Raw genomic sequence first — 8,161 nt, forward strand, 5'->3', positions numbered from 1 at the left:
AATCACAAAGCTGCACAAATCTGCTCAGTAGCTACAAAAATGTGAAAATCTCCTGTTTTAGGTTTGAAGTTAAAGCAACTGATAGTGTGTGTGTGTGTGTGTGTGTGTGTGACTATGTGTGGTGAAATTAATCTCTGCATTTCACCCATCCCCTTGTTCCACCCCCTGGGAGGTGAGGGGAGCAGTGAGCAGCAGTGGTGGCCACGCCTCACGGAGCAGAGAGGTAGCAGCATGGGTAATGTCAGCTGCGAGTGGTAATACGAGAGAAAGAAGGTGCAAATCTGGTAAAAAAATTAAGGAATAATTAATTCCCAAGAAAAACAGCAAGGGGTCCATCGTCTGGCGGTGGTTTGGCTTCCAAGTGGGAATATGTCAAACAGGAAACCGTAATTTGTCAAGTGTAGGGCAAAAGCATTGCTACAAAAAGTAACATTACTGCTAATACGTAGCGTCATTTGAAAAGTCACCCGCTAGAGAATGAAGAGTGCTTACTCCGCATGTCAACATCTCCGTTCGGTGCCACGCCAACAAAATGCTGAGGCAACCATTTCCACATTAGCACCGTATGAAAAAAATTGTGAACAACATAAGGAGATAACGTCCGCAGGAACCTACCAGAAGGTGATTTGATTTCCTATTATGCAGCTCATTTTTGAGTTATTGAAATATCATGTGACATCATGCACAAAAGTGCACTTAATTTGTTTTCAACTATTGCAGTAGCGTTCTGTACAAAAAGTGCACTTTAAGTTAGTGTTGTTTTGATATGTCATCTGAGTGACATCATGAACAAAAGTACACTCATAGCTTGTTTTAAAATGTTGCACTTTCTGTTTTGAAATGACATGAATGTTTGTGCCACTGCTTAATAACTGTTTAATGAATACACTTTTGGTCAATTGACTTAATTGTGATTTCCCTCTCTGTATGAAAGTTTAAAACGAGCATATATTAATGCAGTATGAACAAGAATATTTTAATGTAGACGCATAAACTCATCATACTGCTGTGATTATATGCATCAAGTGTTCATTCAAGGCTAAGGCAAAATATCAAGATATATATCGTGTATCGTGACATGCCCTAAAAATATTGAGATATTAAAAAAGGCCATATCGCCCAGCCCTAAGTCTTTAGATTTTTGACTGGGATGTTCACTTGTCCTTTATTTAACTGCAAACTGTATCAGTGTTCAAATAACATCAATACTGGCTAAAATGTTTTGTCATCTCATCAAACTGAATGCAGGCAGCGAAGATTGTTTATTTGATATCACTCCTGTTTTTTTTTCCATTTTTGGCCAAACTGTTGTACTGAACCCCTAGGAGGCATGTTATAAGACTTCATCTTCATTAGCCAAACTGCATTGTGTCTTATTTTAATATGAAATGGTAAACACCAGTTGTTTTTCACATTGTGTTTTTTTCATGTCACAAAGGTAGTACTTTAGAAAAACATTTGAAATCATTTTGTTAATGTTTTATTGCAGTTAATTCCTGTATGACGTTATTTCTGCTCAAACTCTTAATGGATATGTCACGATATAGCATTTACATGTACATAAATTTAGAAAAATAGATAAAAACTATCAAAATGTAAAAATAGAGATAGAGGCATCATGGAATGACACAAATCTGACAAGCTAATGTTATTAAAGAATTTTAAAAAACTAATACATGTCTATAAATACATGGATAACGTTTATCTATAGTCTTTTTATTAGCCATTACAAAAGACATAATGGTACTACGTTCACACCCCAAAACTGCTTTACCTAACAATCAGTATATAGGATTTCAATATTGATGACAATAATCTTAATCATCACCCTTGGCCATAATTGGCAGCCCTAGATCACATACATCAGGGGTCACCAACGCGGTGCCCGCGGGCACCAGGTCGCCCGTAAGGACCAGGTGAGTAGCCCGCTGGCCTGTTCTAAAAATAGCTCAAATAGCAGCACTTACCAGTGAGCTGCCTCTATTTCTTAAATTGTATTTATTTACTAGCAAGCTGGTCTCGCTTTGCTAGACATTTTTAATTCTAAGAGAGACAAAACTGCAATAGAATTAGAAAATCCAAAAAAATATTTGAAAGACTTGGTCTTCACTTGTTTTAATAAATTCATCAATTTTTTTATTATGCTTCTTATAACTTCCAGAAAAACAATTTCAGAGAAAAAATACAACCTTAAAAATTATTTGAGGATTTTTAAACACATATACCTTTTTTACCTTTTAAATTCCTTCCTCTTCTTTCCTGACAATTTAAATCAATGTTCAAGTAAATGTATTTTTTTTATTGTAAAGAATAATAAATACAATTTAATTTAATTCTTCATTTTAGCTTCTGTTTTTTCGATGAAGAATATTTGTGAAATATTTCTTCAAACTTATGATTAAAATTCAAAACAATTATTCTGGCAAATATAGAAAATCTCTAGAATCCAATTTAAATCTTATTTTATAGTCTTTTGAATTTCTTTTAACATTTTTGTTCTGGAAAATCTAGAAGAAATAATGATTTGTCTTTGTTAAAAATGTAGCTTGGTCCAATTTGTTATATATTCTAACAAAGTGCAGATTGGATTTTAACCTATTTAAAACATGTCATCAACATTCTAAAATTAATCTTAATCAGGAAAAATTACTAATGATGTTCCATAAATTCTTTTTTTAATTTTTTCAAAAAGATTCAAATTAGCTAGTTTTTCTCTTCATATTTTTCGGTTGAATTTTGAATTTCAAAGAGTCCAAATTGAAGATAAACTATGTTTCAAAATTTAATTTTCATTTTTTTTTGTGTTTTCTTCTCTTTTAAACCGCTCAATTGAGTGATTTTTTTCATCATTTATTCTCTGCAAAAAACCTTCCGTAAAAGGAAAAAAAATGTACGACGGAATGAGACAGAAATACCCACTTTTTATATAAATATATATTTTTTATTAAAGGTAAATCGAGCAAATCGGCTATTTCTGCCAATTTATTAAGTGTGTATCAAACTGGTGCCCCTTCGCATTAATCAGTACCCAAGAAGTAGCTCCTGGTTTCAAAAAGTTTGGTAAACCCCTGACATACATTAACACTATTTTTTTAGAAGGCCTTGGTGTGCTTCTAACTTGCCTTGGTGCCCTAAAATAATAGCCCTCCTTCAAGGCAACACTTGCCTTGACCTTAAAAAGTTGAATTCCGAGGCCTGGATTTGGCGACCGACCCTTCCGTGGTAACTTTAGCGAGCTTACGCCAAGGAAGTTTGTGCTTCACGCCCCACAGTCAAATAGGTCCTCTCCACGCGTTTTTCCTCTTAAGGATACGTTGTACCGATCCGTTGTGGTGAAGAAGGAGCTGAGCCGGAAGGCAAAGCTCTCAATTTACCGGTCGATCTACGTTCCCATTCTCACCTATGGTCATGAGCTTTGGGTCATGACCGAAAGGATAAGATCACGGGTACAAGCGGCCGAAATGAGTTTCCTCCCCCGTGTGTCGGTGTTCTCCCTTAGAGATAGGGTGAGAAGCTATGTCATCCGGGAGGAACTCAAAGTAAAGCCGCTGCTCCTCCACATCGAGAGGAGCCAGATGAGGTGGTTCGGGCATCTGGTCAGGATGCCACCCGAACGCCTCCCTAGGGAAGTGTTTAGGGCACGTCCAACCGGTAGGAGGCCACGGGGAAGACCCAGGACACATTGGGAAGACTACGTCTCCCGGCTGGCCTGGGAACGCCTCGGGATCCCCCGGGAAGAGCTAGACGAAGTGGCTGGGGAAAGGGAAGTCTGGGTTTCCCTGCTTAGGCTGTTGCCCCCGCGACCCGACCTCGGATAAGCGGAAGAAGATGGATGGATGGATGGATGGAATTCCATGGCCAAAACATCCTCTGTTATTTTAATCTTGTCATTAATCCCTCTGATGAAAAACAAGGCTGAGCGGTGTCCCGAATGTCCTTAACTTTCACCCATTGATTGACTGATTGAAACTTTTATTAGTAGATTAAACAGTACAGTACATATTCCGTACAATTGACCACTAAATGGTAACACCCGAAAGAGTATTTCAACTTGTTTAAGTCGCGGTCCACGTTAATCAATTCATGGTATAAATATATACTATCAGCATAATAAAGTCATCACAGTGCCATGGAATATGATGTAAATTATTGTTTTGTTGATGCACTTCCTAGATACGTTTTCGTCAATTAGCTTTGCACGGCGAGTCACTCATTTTTTCAAATGTGCTTTTTTAGAAAATTTCCTTTGGAAAAAAAAAAGGCTTACTCGTCTCGGCTAATTTGAATGCCAGTAGTTAGAGTGTCCGCCTGAGTTCAAATCCCGGCCGAGTCATACCAAAGACTATAAAAATGGGACCCATCACCTCCCTGCTTGGCACTCAGCATCAAGGGTTGGAATTGGTTATTCCCGGGCGCGGCCACCGCTACTGCTCACTGCTCCCCTCACCTCCCAAGAGGGTGATTGATTGATTGAAACTTTTATTAGCATATTGCACAGTACAGTACATATTCCGCACAATTGACCACGGAGTGGTAACACCCGAATAATTTTTTCAACTTGTTTAAATCGATGTCCACGTTAATCAATTCATGGTACATCAAGGTTGATGGTTCAAATGCGGAGAATAATTTCGCCACACATATTGTGTGTGTGTGTGTGTGTGTGTGTGTGTGTGTGTGTGTGTGTGTGTGTGTGTGTGTGTGAGAGACAGTCATTGGTACTTTAACTTGAATAACTTGCCTTTGTGCTTGATTATTTAGATTAGACCTGGGCAAATCAAAGCCCGGGGGCCACATGCGACCCGTTGAGCTTTTTAATCTGACCCGCTGGACATTTCCAAATAATTTTTTTAAATCTTTAAGATGGAAAAAGGAGCTTCCATTATGATGTGCAGTGATGTTTTCTACTGAGCGTAAGTCTTGACCTATACAAAGTATTTCAATGGTTGGAATCTGCGCTTATGGATAATATACTAGTTAATATGGTCATCTAATTAGTTACTATGGTATTGTACGTCACAGCAGCTCAGACGAGGCACCAAGCAGTGTGGGCGGGGAGCGTTTCCACAGACACGGAAGGAGATTTTCACAACAAAGTTCTAAAGATTAGTGATGTATAAGGTATATCAAATTGTAGGTGGGTTTATTTTGTACCCTTCGCGTTCATATTTCGCTGTTTGTTGCATTTTGGTTGTGTTTCACTTGATTGTAAAATGTGTCGATCGAAAGGGGGTGTGATGTTCATATTTTGTCAATATTCAGGGTTTTATCCTTCATAGAAACCTTTAAAATTCCATTATGTTTTTTAAGGCGGTCTGTCGTAACGTTTTTAGCATTCAATCAGACACATACTTGCCAACCCTCCTGGATTTTCTGGGAGACTCACGAAATTCAGCGCCTCTCCCGAAAACCTCCCGGGACAAATTTTCTCCCGAAATTCAGGGGGAGGTGGAGGCCACGCCCCCTCCAGCTCCATGCGGACCTGAGTGAGGACAGCCGGTTTTCACGTCCGCTTTCCCACAATATAAACAGCGTGTCTGCCCAATGACATTATAACTGTAGAATGATCGAGGGAGAGTTTTTGGTTTCTTATGTGGGTGAGTACCTTGAAGAGTAGAAAAGCGCTGTACAAGTATAACCCATTTACCATTTATTGGTAAGCAGTTTCATTAACGTCCTCCCAGCGCGGTAACAACACACAACAACAGCAGTCACGTTTTCGTCTACCGTAAAGCAGTTCGTCTGCCGTAAACAGCATTGTTGTGACACTCTTAAACAGGACAATACTGCCATTAACTGTACATGCACCACAACACCTCCAGGCAACCTCAACCCTTTACTAATACCCTCCTCCATTCACATCCCACCTCCCGGGATTGTAAATAACCTAATCTAAATAATCAAATGTATTTCTAATGTATATACTTGTTCTTATGCTATCTGAACTCACTATGTTCTCTGCTCGCTGTACATATCCTACTAAGTAAGACCTACACTGTTTCAATGTCCATTTCTCTGTTGATGCAATTGTTGATGACTGAAGTACTGATATCAACCAAAGCTCCTCATCCCACCGACCCCCGATTGTCAATAATGTAAATATTTCAACGTATATACTATGATGATTAACCTGTGTGATTACTGTATTATGCTGATAGTATATATTTGTACCATGAATTGATTAACATGGACCCGGACTTAAACAAGTTGAAAAACTTATTCGGGTGTTACCATTTAGTGGTCAATTGTACGGAATATGTACTGAACTGAGCAATCTACTAATAAAAGTTTCAATCAATCAATCAATCATGCATATGTGACAATAACATCTACGGCTTTTAGAGAGTGCAGTGCACAACTGCGCACACAACAGCTGTAAATATATTCCTCCCCTCTTAACCACGGCCCCAACGGCGCTCCCCCCCCCCCCCCCCCCCCACCTCCCGAAATCGGGGGTCTCAAGGTTGGCAAGTATGATCAGACATAATTGTGAGGTTTTGTATTAGAGGCCTACTGAAACCCACTACTACCGATCACGCAGTCTGATAGTTTATACATCAATGATGAAATATTAACATTGCAACACATGCCAATACGGCCGGTTTAGTTTACAAAATTGCAATTTTTAATTTCCCGCAACGTGTCCTGTTGAAAACGTCGCGGAATGATGATGCCTATGTTGCAGCGTGCTTGTGACGTTATTGGTTGGAGCGGACATTTTATCCCAGCACCACTCACGGCTAAAAGTCGTCTGCTTTAATCGCATAATTACACAGTATTTTGGAGATCAATGTTGCTGAATCTTTTGCAATTTGTTCAATTAATAGTGGGGACTATAATGAAGCATGCTGTTGGCGGAAAGCGGTGGATTGCAGCTGCCTTTAGCAACCAAAACACAGGCGGTATTTCTTTGTTTGTTGTGAAGCTTTAATATGGAACAAAGCGGTCGAGCGAACATGTTTCTCTACCACATGTCAACCAGCAAGTTTTTGGATGAGAAAATTGTGATATTAAGTCGGCTCTTACCGGAGACTTGAGCGGAGTTTGCGTCCTCCTGCAGCAGCTGTCAAAAAGGCACCTGCGACTTTCGTGGCTCCTCCATATGGCTTCCCCAGAGACACTGGCGGTCACCGCAGCCCTCCGACTTTCAGGTATGACTTTATCCATCCATCCATTTTCGACCGCTTTATAATCTCACTAAAACACTAGTAACACAATAAACAGATAAGGGATTTTCCAGAATTATCCTAGTAAATTTGTCTAATAACACCTGAATCGCTCCAACTGCCGTCGCCTTTTTTTTTTCTTTCTAGTGTTTCACTCTAACTTTCCTCTTCCAAAAATCCTTTATCCTCGCTCAAATTAATGGTGAAATCGTCGCTTTCTCGGTCCGAATCGCTCTTGCTGCTGGTGGCTATTATTATAAACAATGTGAGGATGTGAGGAGCCCTACAACCCGTGACATCACGCGCACATCGTCTGCTACTTCCGGTACAGGCAAGGCTTTTTTATTAGCGACCAAAAGTTGCAAACTTTATCGTCTATGTTCTCTACTAAATCCTTTCAGCAAAAATATGACAATATCGCGAAAAGATCAAGTATGACGAATAGAATGGACCTGCTATCCCCGTTTGAATAAGAAAATCTCATTTCAGTAGGCCGTTAGTCTTCCTAAAAATAGATATACCGGCCCTTAGACACATCTTTTTTTCTTCGAGTCAAAACAATTGCTAAGGCCTGATTTAGATGGCTGCGATGAGGTTGCGTCTTGTCCAGGGTGTACGCCACCCCCCCCCCCCCCCCCTCCCCGCGACCCCAAAAGGGAATAAGCAGTAGAAAATGGATGGATGGATGATTTAGATGGTAGTTCGTCGGATAAAGATGTTAGCTTCAAACTTCTGCGCAGTCGCAGTCCGTTCCTGCGTTGACTGGTTGTTAGCATAATTAGCGTGGCTGGTGGAGAAATGACGATTTACGTTGTGTTCCTTTACGAATAAGACAAAAAGTCTTTGACTGGAATTCGATGAAAAAGTATTTAGTTGTCCATTCCTTATTAAACACCCGCCATTCTCCGTCAACTTATCTCATTGTTGCAAGCGGCTTCTGCTGTCAGAGCAGTAGAAGAAGTCTACCTGGGCTGTGCAATCAGTCAACATGCCGC

The sequence above is a fragment of the Nerophis ophidion genome, linkage group LG04 (assembly GCF_033978795.1).
Source record: "Nerophis ophidion isolate RoL-2023_Sa linkage group LG04, RoL_Noph_v1.0, whole genome shotgun sequence".
Taxonomy (NCBI): domain Eukaryota; kingdom Metazoa; phylum Chordata; class Actinopteri; order Syngnathiformes; family Syngnathidae; genus Nerophis; species Nerophis ophidion.